The 15,918-nt window shown below is 34.8% G+C and overlaps 1 pseudogene; it reads left to right on the forward strand.

Moving 5' to 3' along the window:
- Nucleotides 1–15,353, forward strand: part of LOC105220148 (GTP-binding protein Di-Ras2-like) — a 28,624-nt pseudogene extending 13,271 nt beyond the window's left edge.
- The last annotated feature ends 565 nt before the right edge of the window (nt 15,354–15,918 follow it).

Consider the following 15,918-nt stretch of genomic DNA (forward strand, 5'->3'; position numbering starts at 1 on the left):
CCTTTTTGCTTTTTGGCGCCAACTGGAAACACCAAGTGAAGCCAGGTCACTTTGCGGGTACTGCATCGAATACTTTCAGAGCTGGAGTGTTTTCTTCCATCCGTACAACATGACCTAGCCAGCGTAGCCACTGTCTTTTTATTCGCTGAACTATGTCAATGGCGTCGTATAAATCGTACAGCTCATCGTTCCATCGTCTGCGGTATTCGCCGTTGCCAATGTTTAGAGGACCATAAATCTTGCGCAAAACCTTTCTCTCGAAAACCCCAATATTCGTCTCATCGGATGTTGTCATCGTCCACGCTTCAGCGCCATACATCAGAACGGGAATAATGAGCGACTTATAGAGTTTGATTTTGGTTCCTCGAGAGAGGACTTTACTTTTCAATTGCCTACTCAGTCCAAAGTAGCACCTGTTGGCAAGAGTAATTCTGCGTTGGATTTCAAGGCTGACATTGTTGGTGTTGTTAATGCTGGTTCCCAGATAAACGAAATTATCTGCAACTTCAAAGTTGTGACTGTCAACAGTGACGTGGGAGCCAAGACGCGAATGTGCTGACTGTTTGTTTGATGACAGGAGAATTTCGTCTTGTCCTCATTCACCACCAGACCCATACGCTTCGCTTCTTTATCTAGTCTGGAAAACTCAGAACAAAGGCGCGGTTGTTGCTTCCGATGATATCAATATCATCGGTATACGCCAGGAGCTGTACACTCTTGTAAAAGATTGTACCCTCTCTATTTAGCTCTGCAGCTCGTATTATTTTTTCCAGCAATAGATTGAAGAAGTCGCACGATAGTGACCCTGACTGAAGCCTCGTTTGGTATTGAACGGCTCGGAGAGGTCCTTCCCGATCCTGACGGAGCTTTTGGTGTTGCTCAACGTCAGCTTACATAGCCGTATTAGTTTTGCAGGGATAGGCAGGGAAGGCAGCTTTAAAATCGATAAAAAGATGGTGAGTATCGGTTCTTCTCTCTCGGGTCTTTTCCAAGATTTGGCGCATGGTGAATATCTGGTTCATTGTAGATTTTCCAGGTCTAAAGCCACACTGATAAGGTCCAATCAGTTCGTTGACGGTGGGCTTTAGTCTTTCACACAATACGCTCGACAGAACCTTATACGCGATGTTGAGGAGGCTTATCCCACGGTAATTGGCGCAAATTGTGGGGTCTCCATTCTTATGGATTGGGCAGAGCACACTAAGATTCCAATCGTCAGGCATGCTTTTTTCCGACCATAATCTACAAAGAAGCTGATGCATGCACCGTATTAGTTCTTCGCCGCCGTATTTGAATAGCTCGGCCGGTAATCCATCGGCCCCCGCCGCTTTGTTGTTCTTCAAGCGGGTAATTGCTATTCGAATTTCTTCATGGTCGGGTAATGGAACATCTATTCCATCGTCATCGATTGGGGAATCGGGTTTGCCATCTCCTGGTGTTGTACTTTCACTGCCATTGAGCAGGTCGGAGAAGTGTTCCCTCCATAATCCCAGTATGCTCTGGACATCCGTTACTAGATTACCTCCTCGGTCCCTACATGATAATGCTCCGGTTTTGAAACCTTCTGTAAATCGTAAACCTTCTCATCTTTTCATAAAATTTTCGAGCATTACCCATGTCGGCCAGCTTTTCAAGCTTTTCATACTCACTCATTTCGGCCTCTTTCTTTTTACGTCTGCAAATGCGTCTCGCTTCCCTCTTCAGTTCTCGATATCTATCCCACCCCGAACGTGTTGTGGCCGATCGCAACGTTGCGAGGTAGGCAGTCTGTTTTCTCTCCACTGCTTATATAGCTGGTAGATTAATCTACCTACGGTTGCGCATCATACGAAAAAATACAACAACAAAAACGCACAAACGGTTGCTTTGTGCCGCGCTCTTGATTTACCTTCCGAAGCATGCTTTTTGGCGTTGAAACGCTTGGTAATTTCAGCGTCCCAGCTGACACATTGTTGCAGTTAAAAATACAAAGCCACAGGTTCAATAAAAACAGCAACACACATAACAAAATGATAAAAATATCAATGCAGCAACGTAAAACAATTGTTGTGAACGAAAGAGTAACCGTTATAAATACAAAATGTGAAAAAAATCTCGCACACAGCGAAATTTAACGCTCAAACGGATGAAAATGAAATATTGAAATAACAAAAAAAAAGAAAATTTTTACTCACTCATCTATGCTGTGTTGTGGTGCGCGCTTTTGTTTGCGAAAAATTGTATAAAGCAAATTTGTACCAAACTCAATCATTTATTTTTTTCTCTCAGTGTAGTTTTCTATCTCATCCATGCAAGCCCACACGCTTTGAGTAGCGTCAAAATATTAATTGGATTGACCATTTTCGAAGCTTCTAAAATACTGTCCGCGTTGGTGTGAAATTTGTTTAAGCGAAAAGCGAACGAATTCGATTTAAAAAAATCTTTCTCAATAGCACATATTGTAGTATGCGTCATAAACTATATGTGTATCATCGGTGTTCCGAATTTTGTTTGAAAGCAAATGGTGTTCCGTACTACAATACAGTTCTAGAAACCATTGAAATTTTGTGATGTTGTGAAATGTACCACGATGGATCGCATTGGCTCTTCTGCCACAATCATATGTTTTCTGACATTTTGACATACAGAAAATAAATTAAATTCAAAATAAACTGAAATCAAAAAAAACAAAAAATTGAAAAAATTATGTGAAAAATATGTTGTGAAGTAATAGTTATAATGGCAAATAACATCTTAAGATTGCTTGAAGTTATAACTAAGTGGGGATAAATTTTCCTGTCTGTTATTCATAATTATATTTTGCTTGAATTTATTTGTAGCAGCTGATGGATGTAAACATACTCCAAGTGTGTCATTATGCTGGTACATGGTTTCTTGAGCTTTTATTGTCGTACACATTGTAGTACGGAAACCATATGTCTGTCTTAGGTGTAAGATGTTCAATGCGATCCATTTTGGTACATTTTACAATACCACAAAATTTCAATGGTTTCTAGAACGGTATTTTAGTACGGAACACCATTTGCTTTCAAACAAAATTCGGAACACCGGCGATACACATATGTATAGTTTCTGACGCATACTACAATAGGTACTACATATCTGTCTCAGATAATATAATGGATTTTTTTATGATTTTTGATTTTAATTTTATATTTGATCTGATGAAAAATTGTGCTTTCTATGCTAGTTATTCAACTTTCCCCTTTATCTGAAATAAATGAGAGAATCGTTTAAATTGCAACGACTGCTGAATCCGACGCCTGGAGTGGAACTATATTTATCTACAGCCATAGATAACTGCTTCAACTATCGCGAAAACTGCGAAAAATCGTTGTGTTTGTCAATTGATAATCTGTGAGCATACGCATTTGGTATTCCTCATACAACTATCTACATTACACCTAACTAGTTTCTATTACATTTCTATATTACATTACTCGCTGCGTCATTTTACGCATCGTTGAACTTTTACTGCATGGCCACTTAAAGTTTTGCAAACAATTTACCACACACACTTTTGTTAACACACACACACACACATGTGAATTTGCAAATATCTGGCGAGTTTGTTGTTGTTGTTGGGAATTGATGTATAGCCAAAATTGGGGAGTCGGGTCATTATTACTAACGTGGTTAGACGAACGTGCGTTGCAGCTCGTCATCGGAGTAGCTTCGACATTATTGACAACTTTGTAACTCTGTGGTATGCCAGCAGCAAAGTCACACTAACACATACATCCATATTTGATGCAGTCCACATGTAATTTTGTTTATTTGTGTATTTGTATGTGTGTGAAACTCGGTCGTCAGCACACGAGAAACTTTCGAACTCGTAAAATTAAATTGTTGACATATTTCCCATGCAATTGGAATAATTTCGCAGAACAATAAAACTCATACCTAGGCCACGCAAGCAAATAAACAAGTCGTTACCTTCGAATCTTTAGACCATGATTCTTTGAGCCTTGAAAATTTAACCAAAGAGATGTTGTTGCAAGTCATAAGAAAATTACTATTGACTTAATAATAGTGCAAACAGCGTCTCATCTGCACTATTTTCTCCTCAATTCTAATTACAAAGTACCTTATAAATGTTTGTATATTAGTGAGAGTATTTGTGCATTGACTTTGTGTGCGTGTCTATTCAAAGTTGGCACCAAACTACCTCATTACCTTTTTAGAAAGGCAGAAACAGCAGCTTCTGACCAACAACCCGACGACTGCACTTGTATTATATGTAAGTAAATTTATATGTATCTGCTTGATGCCTAGGCATTTTGCAGTTGCCCATTGTCTCAAGTAGTTGCCAGTTTCAAATTTGTCGAAACTGAAACAGTTAGTTGCTAACAGCATTAAGCAGTCACTTAAGTACTTTAATAATATTTCATGATTGCGCCAACATTTTGCGGAACGCCTAAGTAGTGAACGGCATACCTTAAATGTAATTACCGAAAATATTTGAGTAAATTTCTGAATACAGTGCCGGAGAGTGTTGAAGTACCTGAATTTAGCAACACTGATTTATTTACATATATATGTATGCAAGTGGGAGTATTACGACTACAGTGAGATAAATAACAGTAAAGTGGCTATAAAGTGAAATTTGAGCTAGATTTAGGTGGTAAAGGCACATTAGAAATATTTATAATTCAATTTCAATTTTTCTATTCTCATTGTCAACACTTTAAATTTTTAACCAGTTGCATTATTTTCTCCATTACAGAGCGAAAGTGCTGGAATGCTCCGCCAAGGAGGATCAAAATGTGACTGATCTCTTCAAAACGTTGCTGTCTCTGTCGCGATTTCTGCCCATCGGAAGCAACAATGACGGCACAAGTGGACTGAAGCGACGCTCTTCAGCATATGTTAGCGCATCGTCAAGTAGAAGTAAGTACACTCCAAGCCAAATTTACACTGAACAAGCAATGTTGGTGTGGGTCTAAAGAAGACAGTCGAATACAGAGGCTGTGGTCGTAATGAAAAGAAAGGAACTGCAAAAGGCATGAGATGCGAACTAAGCGATAATTAAGTAAAATGAGCTGAAATTGCAAGTGGCACGCCTTCGCTGGTCTTACGGTAACCTAGGCGGCCTCAATGGTATAATTGTGAATATGTAAGCGAGTTCCAAGTCAAGTACCACTAGTGACCACTTATGTATTTGCAATTGTATGCGTTCTTTAAGTAAATTATTCTCCATCTCATGTTCAGCGTGTCTTATTCTGTATCTTTCATCTGCTGATTATATTTAACTTGCTGCATCGGCATTGTTATAACGTGAATGTGAAAGAATTGTATGAAACTGTAAATTAAAATTAACTTCTCACCACACATATGTACAGTTGCTGCTCTTACTTAACATTTTTTTCTACTCAAACCGACATAGGGACTCCAACTCAATTGAAATTACAACTAAAATAAATTAAGTTTGCGCAATAATTAATAATTATCTTAAACCCAAATTCATATGGATCATAGTCCGTCATCTCTCAAAACTTTTGCCCAAAATAATAAGGAGACTCACTCGTTTTTGAAAAAGACGGAAGACAAGGGTGACTCGCCTCAAAACAGTCAATGGTTATTGATGCCTATGAAACAATTTTGCGCTATGAGAATAAGCATTTACATGATGTTTTACCTTTTAGTTGTATGCACAATTCTCTGCATTTAACCATTCGCCACTGTCACATCACCACAGCCTGCCCCGCAGCCGCTGCTCACCGCAGTTGTTCTCTGGTACTCAGTCCATTTTTTGCTTTTTGTTTCCTTCAACTTTCTCTGTCTGTTTATGTGTTTATGTGCACCCGTGTGCTTCAGTTGTTGCAATACACAAACAGCAGTTGTAGCACTGCCGCCACCAGGTGTATGTGGCACTGCTTTAACTAGAACAAAGGAGTTGAGGCTGCCACAGGAGTCCAGTCTGTAATTGCCTTCGCGCGCTTCTGTAGCCTCTTCTACCACCTGTCATGGTCATTGCTTAGCTGTGTTCCAACTTTCGCACTTATTTTCACTTATTTCGCCTTATTTTATTCGCGTCGTAGCTTCTTCGTTTTCTTCTTCTCCTGCTTGTCATTTTTGTTAGCACGTTCTTCTTGTAATTTTTCATTAATTCATTTTGTAATTTACAAGGTTTTTTTATTAATTTTGTTGATTTTTTTAATATTTGTCGATATCGGAATAAAACAAACTTATATTATTTGATTTCAAAGAGTGTTTAAAATGTCTCTATAGTTTCAAACAAATGACCTAATAACTTGGTGAAGGTACTTAGAGAGTACAGGTTCTGCCCAGCCTTCGACTTAAAAACTATCCTTATTGGATAATCAAGCGCATCTTCAAGAACACCTCTCCAGTATCTACTGCATCGGTAGTTCATTATCTTTACATAAAAGATCTGGTGTATCAATCTGAGAGACATATCAGTATTCCATTAAAATTATATTTTAATTGAAACTCGCTGTCTTATCAAACTGCGTTCGTACTCATATAAATTCTTCAAATAAGGAATTATTCAGCAGTTAAATAAGATATCAGTGGCTGATGCCACCACAATTCTGTTGCTGAAATTGTGTGTTTATAATAACTTGGTGAAAGTAATTCCCACAAACATTTGTAATTTATTTAATCTGCTGGTTTTGGTGTTGCAGTCAAAAAATAAATAAAATAAAACACTTATTAGAGTATAAATATCAATAGTATTTAAAAGGTTTAAAATGTTACTCATACGACGTGATGTAATTTTTCTATCTATGCTACTATTAGAAAGAGGAAAGATTTGTATGTATGTTTGTAATGGATAAACTCAAAAAATACTGTGCCGATTTCAAAAATTATTTCACCATTGGAAAACTATATTCACCTCGAGTAACATAGGCTGTATTTTTTTGCAAGAATCTCAACTTTCTGGAACTAAAATGTTCCCAGGTGAGGGTATCAAATCGACTCCGCGATGGATAATCTTAATCTGGAACTGAAAATCGTTCTGCAAGTCATTCTCTTCGCATATCAGTCTCGTGCCAGAGAGTCGAGTAAAATTCCCTAAAATCAAATTATAAAATATTAATGATAAATAATTGGAAAGAGAATAACATTGCTTAACATATTTTATCCTATAAAAACACCAAATATATAGCCTACAACCAAGGAAGGGCTAAGTTTGAGTGCAGTCGAATATGATATACTCTCGCAATGTTATTTGTACGTAAGGTAAAGTTTTCCTAAAAAATATGATCACAAGAATAATATGGAGTTTTATATATCATAGTCCCCCATTTCAAAAAGTGACTCATACGCACCGTTTAACATTGATGATGGAGCGTATGGGTAACACTTTGTAATGTTTATGGATTTATTGACATTACTTTGATTATATTATATTATATAATTAAATATGATGATCGAATCTATTACTTGATAATTTGTTCTTTATTTTTTTGACAGTGCGACATATTTGAAACTTGAACTTATTTCGAGCAGACTGAATCACACTTGAGTCAAGTATCCAGTAAATATACAAAGCTATTACTATTCGTTGATTTTGTTATGTTCCGTTATATTTTTAAACGTCTTAACATTTAATATTTTAATTCGCAATACCAGTAATTATGTCAAGCATATGTGTATGACTGAAAGTTTTAAATTTCATTTACTACTGCTGCTTGGAATTAATATATAATTTATAATTAAAATTTAATCAAGCAATAAATGAATCAGTGTTGTTAAAACAAGCAGAAAATACAGGCACTTATCCGCAAAGTGCGTAAAACACGGCATTTTCTATGGCCTACTTGCATGACGACCGGTGGAAAAACCATTGTTGCTATTGTTATAAATGTTTGTTGGTAATATTGTGGTACCTTTCTTGTTTTTGCATTTAACTAAAGAAAGCATTGTTCTTTAATCAGCACTTTGCTCTTGCAATATCCAACCAAATTACCGAATGCATAGCTCTGATCCTGTCCATCTCTGTGCATCCATTCATTTTCCCGTATGTCCAGTTGTTTGTTCATTTCACTGACATGTGCATACACTATGAACCAACGAAATGCCAGCTATGAAACAAAGGCAAGCAACAACAACCCCCTGCTCGCCACTCGCTTTTAAGTGCATTTCAAATGGAAGCACACACACACGTATTTATTTTGATGGATATTCACATACTCGCATTCAGTTTGGTGTGTGGCCTTGTGCGGGTGAATGACATGAAGTGTTTGCTCAGTTGGCCGCTGGCACTTCATTTATTTACACCAACAATCATGCACACATTTGTAGTGGCATGTCCATGTATGTAAATGGAGTTTAAACATACAAGTAGAAGTAGAAAATAATATGTGTGTTGCAATCGTGCAAATATGAAATATATCAGCCGGATTCTCATACTCGAAAATAGGAATATAAACTCCACAGCTATTAATATGTGAAGTGGCCATGGTTGGTTCACACCATTGACTACATCACCATATTTGGACTCTCTCTCTCTCTACTCCATTAAGTATTTATTATATTAAGAATATATATAATAAATTAATATTTAAGTGTAATTAAAAACAAAAAATAATGAAAAGCTTTACTTGAATCGATTTACCAAGTGAACGAAATGTGTTTGGTTTAGTGAAATGTAATTTCAATGTTAATAAATTACACACAAAATTATCTCAACACTTTGATTAAATTCTTGAATATAATTATAATAACTTAATAAAAGATATTCGAGAGCAAATCCGAAAGCTTTTAATGCGGTAGAAAATTGTGTCCTTAAAAATAGTTAGGTCACTGATTCACTAGACATCTATGGTTTCATCTATGGATTCAAAAATTAATCAATCAAATAGAAATTTTATCATGAAGGTTCAGTAATAATAGCGCTGCTCAGTCGGGAAGTGTCAATTAATTAACAGCTAATATTCTTCTGTTCAGATCGACTATTATATAAAATTCCAAAGGAGACAACTGTGGCATATACATACATCCTCCAGGTGTACTGCCTCTAAGGAAAAACCCTATTGTTAATGAACTGAGTGAATCTTATTAATGCAGCTTTAGATTTTTGAAATCTATGATTGATCATATGTTCATCATTTTCCAATCAATAGTTGAAGACCCGAAAACAGCAGGATGACACGTAACATTACTTCCGACAACTTTCATACCCACGATAGTCGGTTCTATGTAGCCAGAACGGCAATATTTTCTGTAATTACCAGCTGTAACAGAATTCTGAGAGCATTATCATGAGTTTACTTTCAACCTAAAAATTATCCTACCATTTACAGATTTTCACAAAAAGTTCTTGTTTTTAGCCCAAAGTACCTTCAACTCTAGAGCTGGGCTATATTGTAAGTTGTACGAGTACTTGGCTGAGTTTATGCTTTTTGATATGTCATTTGATTTTCGGAAATTTTTTTCTCTTGCTAACTAAAACATTTTTTAGTTTGATTTTTGTGTAATATAATTATACTTCTTAATAATATACTTTTTAATCAAGTGTTAATGAAACGCTAAAGACACTTAACTTTGAAGATCCCCGATTATTATCACGTTCTTAAACTCTTCTTCATCTTCTTGCGATCTCATGTGCAGTTCTTGATATATTTTTTATTTTATAACAGTAACTATAGAATTCTTGATTGAATTAGATTTTGATATTCGGGAATATACATACATACATATATGCGTACTTGAAGGAGAACTACATATTATTGACTCCATTTTCAACAAAAATCTTTACTATCCAAAGGTAAACGAGTAACCTCTTTTTATCGTTACACCAGCCAGCAGAATTGCAAATTCAACCATTTAAAAAAAGTTGAGTGTAGACTTGCCTTCTACAAATTTTTATGTAAAATTTAAGAAACAAGTCTTCGGGAAGCGGTACTCAAATGGAAAGACAAAATCTTTATGTTGCAAATATCATAGAGTATGGATTCGTTGGAGAAAAAAAATGGTCTTAACCGCCTTTTAAAGGGATACACTCTATAGAATATAACGTGCAAGTGAGTCTTAAATTTACATTTTTTTTTTAATTTTAAGCGCCATTTGGTTTCTTGTTGTAAAGAATAATTTAACATATTTTTGGAAAATTTTTTTTTTGTCTTTGACTTTTTGGTGTGTCCAACTTTACAGAGCGGTCGAATAAGTGTCTATGTCCCTCTTTCAGCCGTGAACTAAAACTCAACTTGTATAAGAATAAAATTACAACTAGCATATAAACAATTCAGATTTCTCTTGTATCCAGTTGTAGATACAAGCACACACACTACTTCAACCCACACCTCGTATTCAATGGGTTCATTGAAATGAAACAAATCTATTTTGGATAAGATACAAATATAGCATGAAATTAAATTTAAATTTACTTCTAAAGGAAGGAGGTTATTTTTTTTCCTAACTTCAAAGTGAGGCGAAAAAATGTTAGGCCGAAAATGCTCCTCAAACGGTATTCAAATGAACATAAATATTCACTCATACTTCCACTCACGAACTCCCATTCGAGGGTATTGCTTATAAATTGCCTATTTGTATCTGTATCTCCAACACCAACTTTATTTCAATAACAGATTCAGAATTAACTAAGAAAAAAAAGTTATATATTTTCGGACAACTGTTGCACGTTCTTGCTGCTGCGGTGGTGGCTGAGCCGGAGTTTGCTCCATAAAACATTCATGTGACAGTGCGAGTATTATCGGTTTTGTTTAAAATTATTCAGAGCGCACATATTGAATGTTGGACATGAAGAATCAATAAAAAATTGCAATAACTTGTAAATGTACATGAACAATTCACTCATATGGATATATGTATGTATGTATGTATTTGTATGTGAGTATGCGTGCCTCCACGATTATTACAACTGGTTCAATCTGTTGGCGCTTACCTTCCCTTTATTAAATTCTCGGTATTATCCACAAATATGTATCTCCATATATGTTATATGAGTTTACTCAATTGTATTAAAAATCTGTTAGTTCGAAGTAATTTCAATATTTATTTTGTTCCCCCTTATATTTTGTATTGTCATACTTTGAGCTTAGAGAGTTATACGATTTTTCCACATCTGTCGCTCATAATCATTTGAATTTTACTAATTTGTTTAAATTGTTAAAAATTAATACTTTGGCGATTTAACCAAAAACATGTTTTTTCGTAATACAAATGTTTGCTACAAGCACATTCCGTCGAAATTCGTAATGATTGAAATCTAAAATGTTTTCAATAATTGTGCTTCAATAAACACCAAGTGGTCTACATGGATATCAATGCATATATAAGCTTTTTATATGTAACAATGGTATTTAAATAAATATTTGAACACACTGAAGGTAAAATGTCCAACTGTGTACTAGTGTTCATGGCTTTTGGCATTAAAGCAAAGCATTTTGTCTAACTTCTATCTAATTTATTTATATACAAAATCGTGATTATTCTTTGTACTTAGCATAATATCTATAGAAATATTCTGTAACTAGTTTTCGGTGGTTGTTCTGAAGAAATTGATTCCATACGCTCGTAACTTCGACTTTAAAAATTATTCGTTATCAGCGCCATCTAGCGTTTTTTAAATATATCGCAAGAAATATCCTCCTATAAGAAGAAAACTAAATTATACCTAACATAGAGAACCAATAACCTATATTTTTCGTCTGTAATTAGAACCTCTTTTTCCTCCAATTCTCCTTTGTAAGAGATTTCCTACATGGTATGTAAATGCATTACCCTTGAATACCAAAAATAATGCGAAATTGCACAATTATTGCTCAAACTATGAGTTTATAATCACAAAATATTTTCATTTATTTGTCAATTGAAGTGCAAAATTCATTAGTTCGCCGAAATTCGGTTGTCGGTTCAACTTATTCGTTTTACCATACCGTTATTTTGCATTACATAACTGCAAGCAATTACAAGCTGACTGAATGAAAACAAATTTTAATGGATTTTCGCAAATTATTTGCTATTTTTAAATGCATTCATGTACGAATGTATGTTCATATATATGTTATAGTGTTGGTAATTATTTTCATTTAAAATGTTTAATAATTATAAATATCAATAAAATAATTGCTCGTATTTTTAAACGGCAACAATATTAATAAAACAACACACGCACACTCATGCAGGAAAATGCAAGTGAGTAGACATAACAATATTGGGGAGATAAAACATGCCTGACTATAAATGCTCTTGAACTTCGCACTCATTGATATTCAGTTGTTGCACTGCAGACTCACATTCGTCTTTACAGACCTGTCAGCTCCTCTTGGCACTCACTCGCATCACATTGCCGCAACAAACATCTCTGCTGCAATTTTTCTACATTACTGTAGCTCGGCTGACTGTTGCATTGTCTCATTTCCTTCGTCCGAAATATTTCTCATACCCTTCTTCTTCTTCCCTGAACTCAATTGTAGTTTTGAAAATTTATTGGCTCACTGGTATTAGCATGGCAACTACTGAATTGTTTTAATAGCTTTTGTTGTTGCTGCTATTAATTGCTGATTGTTTGGCCATAAATCATGTATGCTTTATATGTATGTTGGTGTATGTGTAAGGAGCCATACAAAAGTAATTGACAAAAGTTTATTGCCACGAACTTATTTTGTGACTATTTTTAGACAATTTGCAACACAGAGTTTTTTCTCATGCACATTATACAATAAATATGTATTTGTATGTGTGTGGTTTTGTGCTTGACCTGGTTTTGTCTTTATATGTCTTTACGTGTTCGTACGATATTTGGACACTTTGGAAATCCAATTTATTTTTCAAGCCTGTTAATTTTACCAAGACAAATAGGCATTTAAATGCGCAATTATTTTGTCATGGATTTGTGCCACAATTGGAATTTAAAAGGCTTAGGATAGTCTGAATGGATTTAGGTATTTTAGGCGAAGTGAAATGTGACTTCTATTTTATTAAAAATTTGCTCTAAATCTCAGTAAAAGTTGTGTTTAAATGCAAAACTAATTGAGTATTTTAGGGGATGTCTCAAAGTTATAGCGACTCAAGAGTAATCTACATTTGCCGTGAAAAGTAAGTGACGATCACTCGAACCAGAACACTTCTGTAGCTGGATTTTGTGTATCGTCAATCTTTAAGTTAAAACGCCTTATATACCATCTCTAATCTCTACATTATTACGGGACCTTTAACCTTATTATCTGAAGTTGTATATATAACTGAGTAAAATTACGACTCTTCTCTTTAAGACATTCAGTACTGACTGCTTTCTTTGTGAAGATCAGAGCCCACATAATACTTATAAAACCACTATTTGATGTCTTTGATGTTGTTTTTCATAAAAAAATGTGTTTCTTTGAAATACGAATGAATTGTCCGACATCTGTTTAATTTAAACGCGCGTCTAACTATAAAACATGTGGACGCAACTTAAACAACGTGCCACTTTAGGAACTGGCATATTCAAGCCAAATTGACGTATTTTTTAATAAAGTCTTAAAATATTTATTTATAAAAATTGTTTTAATGAAAATTGCATAATTTTAGATCGGAAAAGTGTACGAAAAGGTTTTTGTCCAACAAATATGGGGGGAATATTGCCTTAACAAAAAATTGCTACTGGTAGTACGGTATTTTATTGATGTTTCCCACAGCCTGCCAATCCACACAGAAATAATGCTTCATACTTGGAGAATCTGTATAACAATATCAGCACCTATAATCCATAACCTATATTTGTGGTAGAACCTCAGTCGACCCGTGTATGTGTGATATAACCAATAATTGTTGGATGCGATCAGCTTCTACTTTTTATATAATTTTCTCTTTTGTGTGCTAGTTTGCAGTCCTCAGTATATTTAGTCTCTATCTAACTCGGAAGAAGTGTTCCTGTCTAATACGCTAATTAAATTGTTTCACCTACAGATAATATTTTTTTTTGGATTGTATTGTAAACTTTTAATGAATATTCAGTATGTAAACCAATTGAATTTGTATATATTTCCTCTCACAGACAAGAATCGCAATTCATACGTTTCCAGTTATAAAAAGTCCAGTTTGGTCGAAGTGGTTGATCCAGCCACCAGCAGCGGCGATGCCAAACTAAAGCCCAGATCTAGGTTAGTGCCTATATTATTAATTTTATTTATATTCACCCCCTCTTGCACAAGAGGGGGCTGTTGTCCAAATGAAAGTCTCTAAAACTTGATCTCAAAATTACAGGTCACTCATACGCCGTGCATCACGTAAAACGAAACAGCAAATCAACAACGCCTCCGATGACTGTAATTTACAGTAAAACAACGGCGAATGGATAATAGAATAGTGAGAATTCCTGAATAGAAGAAAATTGTAGGGAAGTCGTATGCAAATATGTACTCGTATAATAAATCAGAAAAACAACAACAAGGACAACAACAACAACAACAATAAGTAGCACAAGTAAGGCGAAGCGAAGACACAAAAAACACATATACACAGTGCATGGCTGAGTGTGTGTGAGTGTGGTTTGGTGTTGGTGTGCATGTAAGTAGGTATATCCAATTGTTTGTACAAATTTAATTAACAATAGTCAAAGTTAATTACCGCAATTGTCGCGTGAATGATGACGTCGCAAAAAAAATACACATTTTGATATGAACGCTTAATTAAAACTATAACATAAACAATATTATATTATAATATTAGTTAACTTTAGCTAAAGGCGGAATTTTTTATAAACATTAAGATATATTTACACACACATTGCGGTTTAAGTAACATCTATTATTTTAAAACAACAAAAATTAATTTTTATGTTGCATTTTCAAAGCATACTTTTTTAACTTAATTTTGTTTATTAAAATTGAGTCTCGAAACAAAAAAATAGTAGGGTATGGGGGATACATTTGACCCTTAATTTTCAAAGCTAATAAAATCAGAGAAATGTATGTATTTTTTTTAACCTTCAAGCGGGCGCGCCATCTTTTGTAACAAAAGCGGTCGCGAGTAGTCTTTTCGACGCCTCAATTGAAATGCGAGATTTAAAGTGGATTAAGTTGTGGAATTCATTTTTTTTATTAGTTTTGGTTATTATGTAATCATAAAATAATATTTTACAGGAAAAGTATTTTTTTTGTAATTTTAAATGAGGGAAAAACATAAAAAGTAATATAATTCATTGAATGCAAAGTAAATTCATTAATCTTAACACAAAACCAAACAAATTTTTTTCAAAATTTGGGGAAAGCATAAAAATTCATATAATACATTGAAAAGAATGTAAATACATTAATATCTTATTAGATAGTTAGAATAGTTCAATAGTCAGATTCATCGGTAACAAAACACTCATTGCAAATAATTACCGTATGGTCTCGACCAGTAGCATCACTATACACATCATCCAAGTTTCCATGAGACATTCGACTTACATTAGACAGCCCTTAAGTCAGAATATTATGTGGTGGATACCTGACTCTATCACTATTTAATTTTTTCCATTTTGTAACATTATCACGTGTCATGAAGTATGCAGCTCTATCAGCCAAAGGAAGGTTTCCTCTTCCGAGTTTCTTTCTTCGTTGGAATGTTCCATTTCTTCATCAGATTCCACATCTGGTCTACATTCAGATACTTCTGATTCCTCATTACATCACATCACATCAGATAAGTGGTCAAAGACTTCTGATCCTTCATCACTTAAAGTTTCATCACTTTCATCATCTTCCTCTAGTAGAAATTTCATTATTTCACTTTCACTTATTCTTGTTTTAGCCATTTTTACCAATAACTGCAACACTTTATTATATCAGGAAATGTGCACAGAGAGTCGCGCGTAAACTAAAAGACGTCAGGCGCGCGTAGTCTTTTCGACGACGAGAGGCAACTGAAGTAAATGCTCGCTATAAACAGTCGACAAGCGTTAAAAATAGACGGAAATAGTGCATTCGATTGGAAATGAACTAACCTCAAGCTACTAGA

The sequence above is a fragment of the Zeugodacus cucurbitae genome, chromosome 6 (genome assembly GCF_028554725.1).
Source record: "Zeugodacus cucurbitae isolate PBARC_wt_2022May chromosome 6, idZeuCucr1.2, whole genome shotgun sequence".
NCBI lineage: Eukaryota > Metazoa > Arthropoda > Insecta > Diptera > Tephritidae > Zeugodacus > Zeugodacus cucurbitae.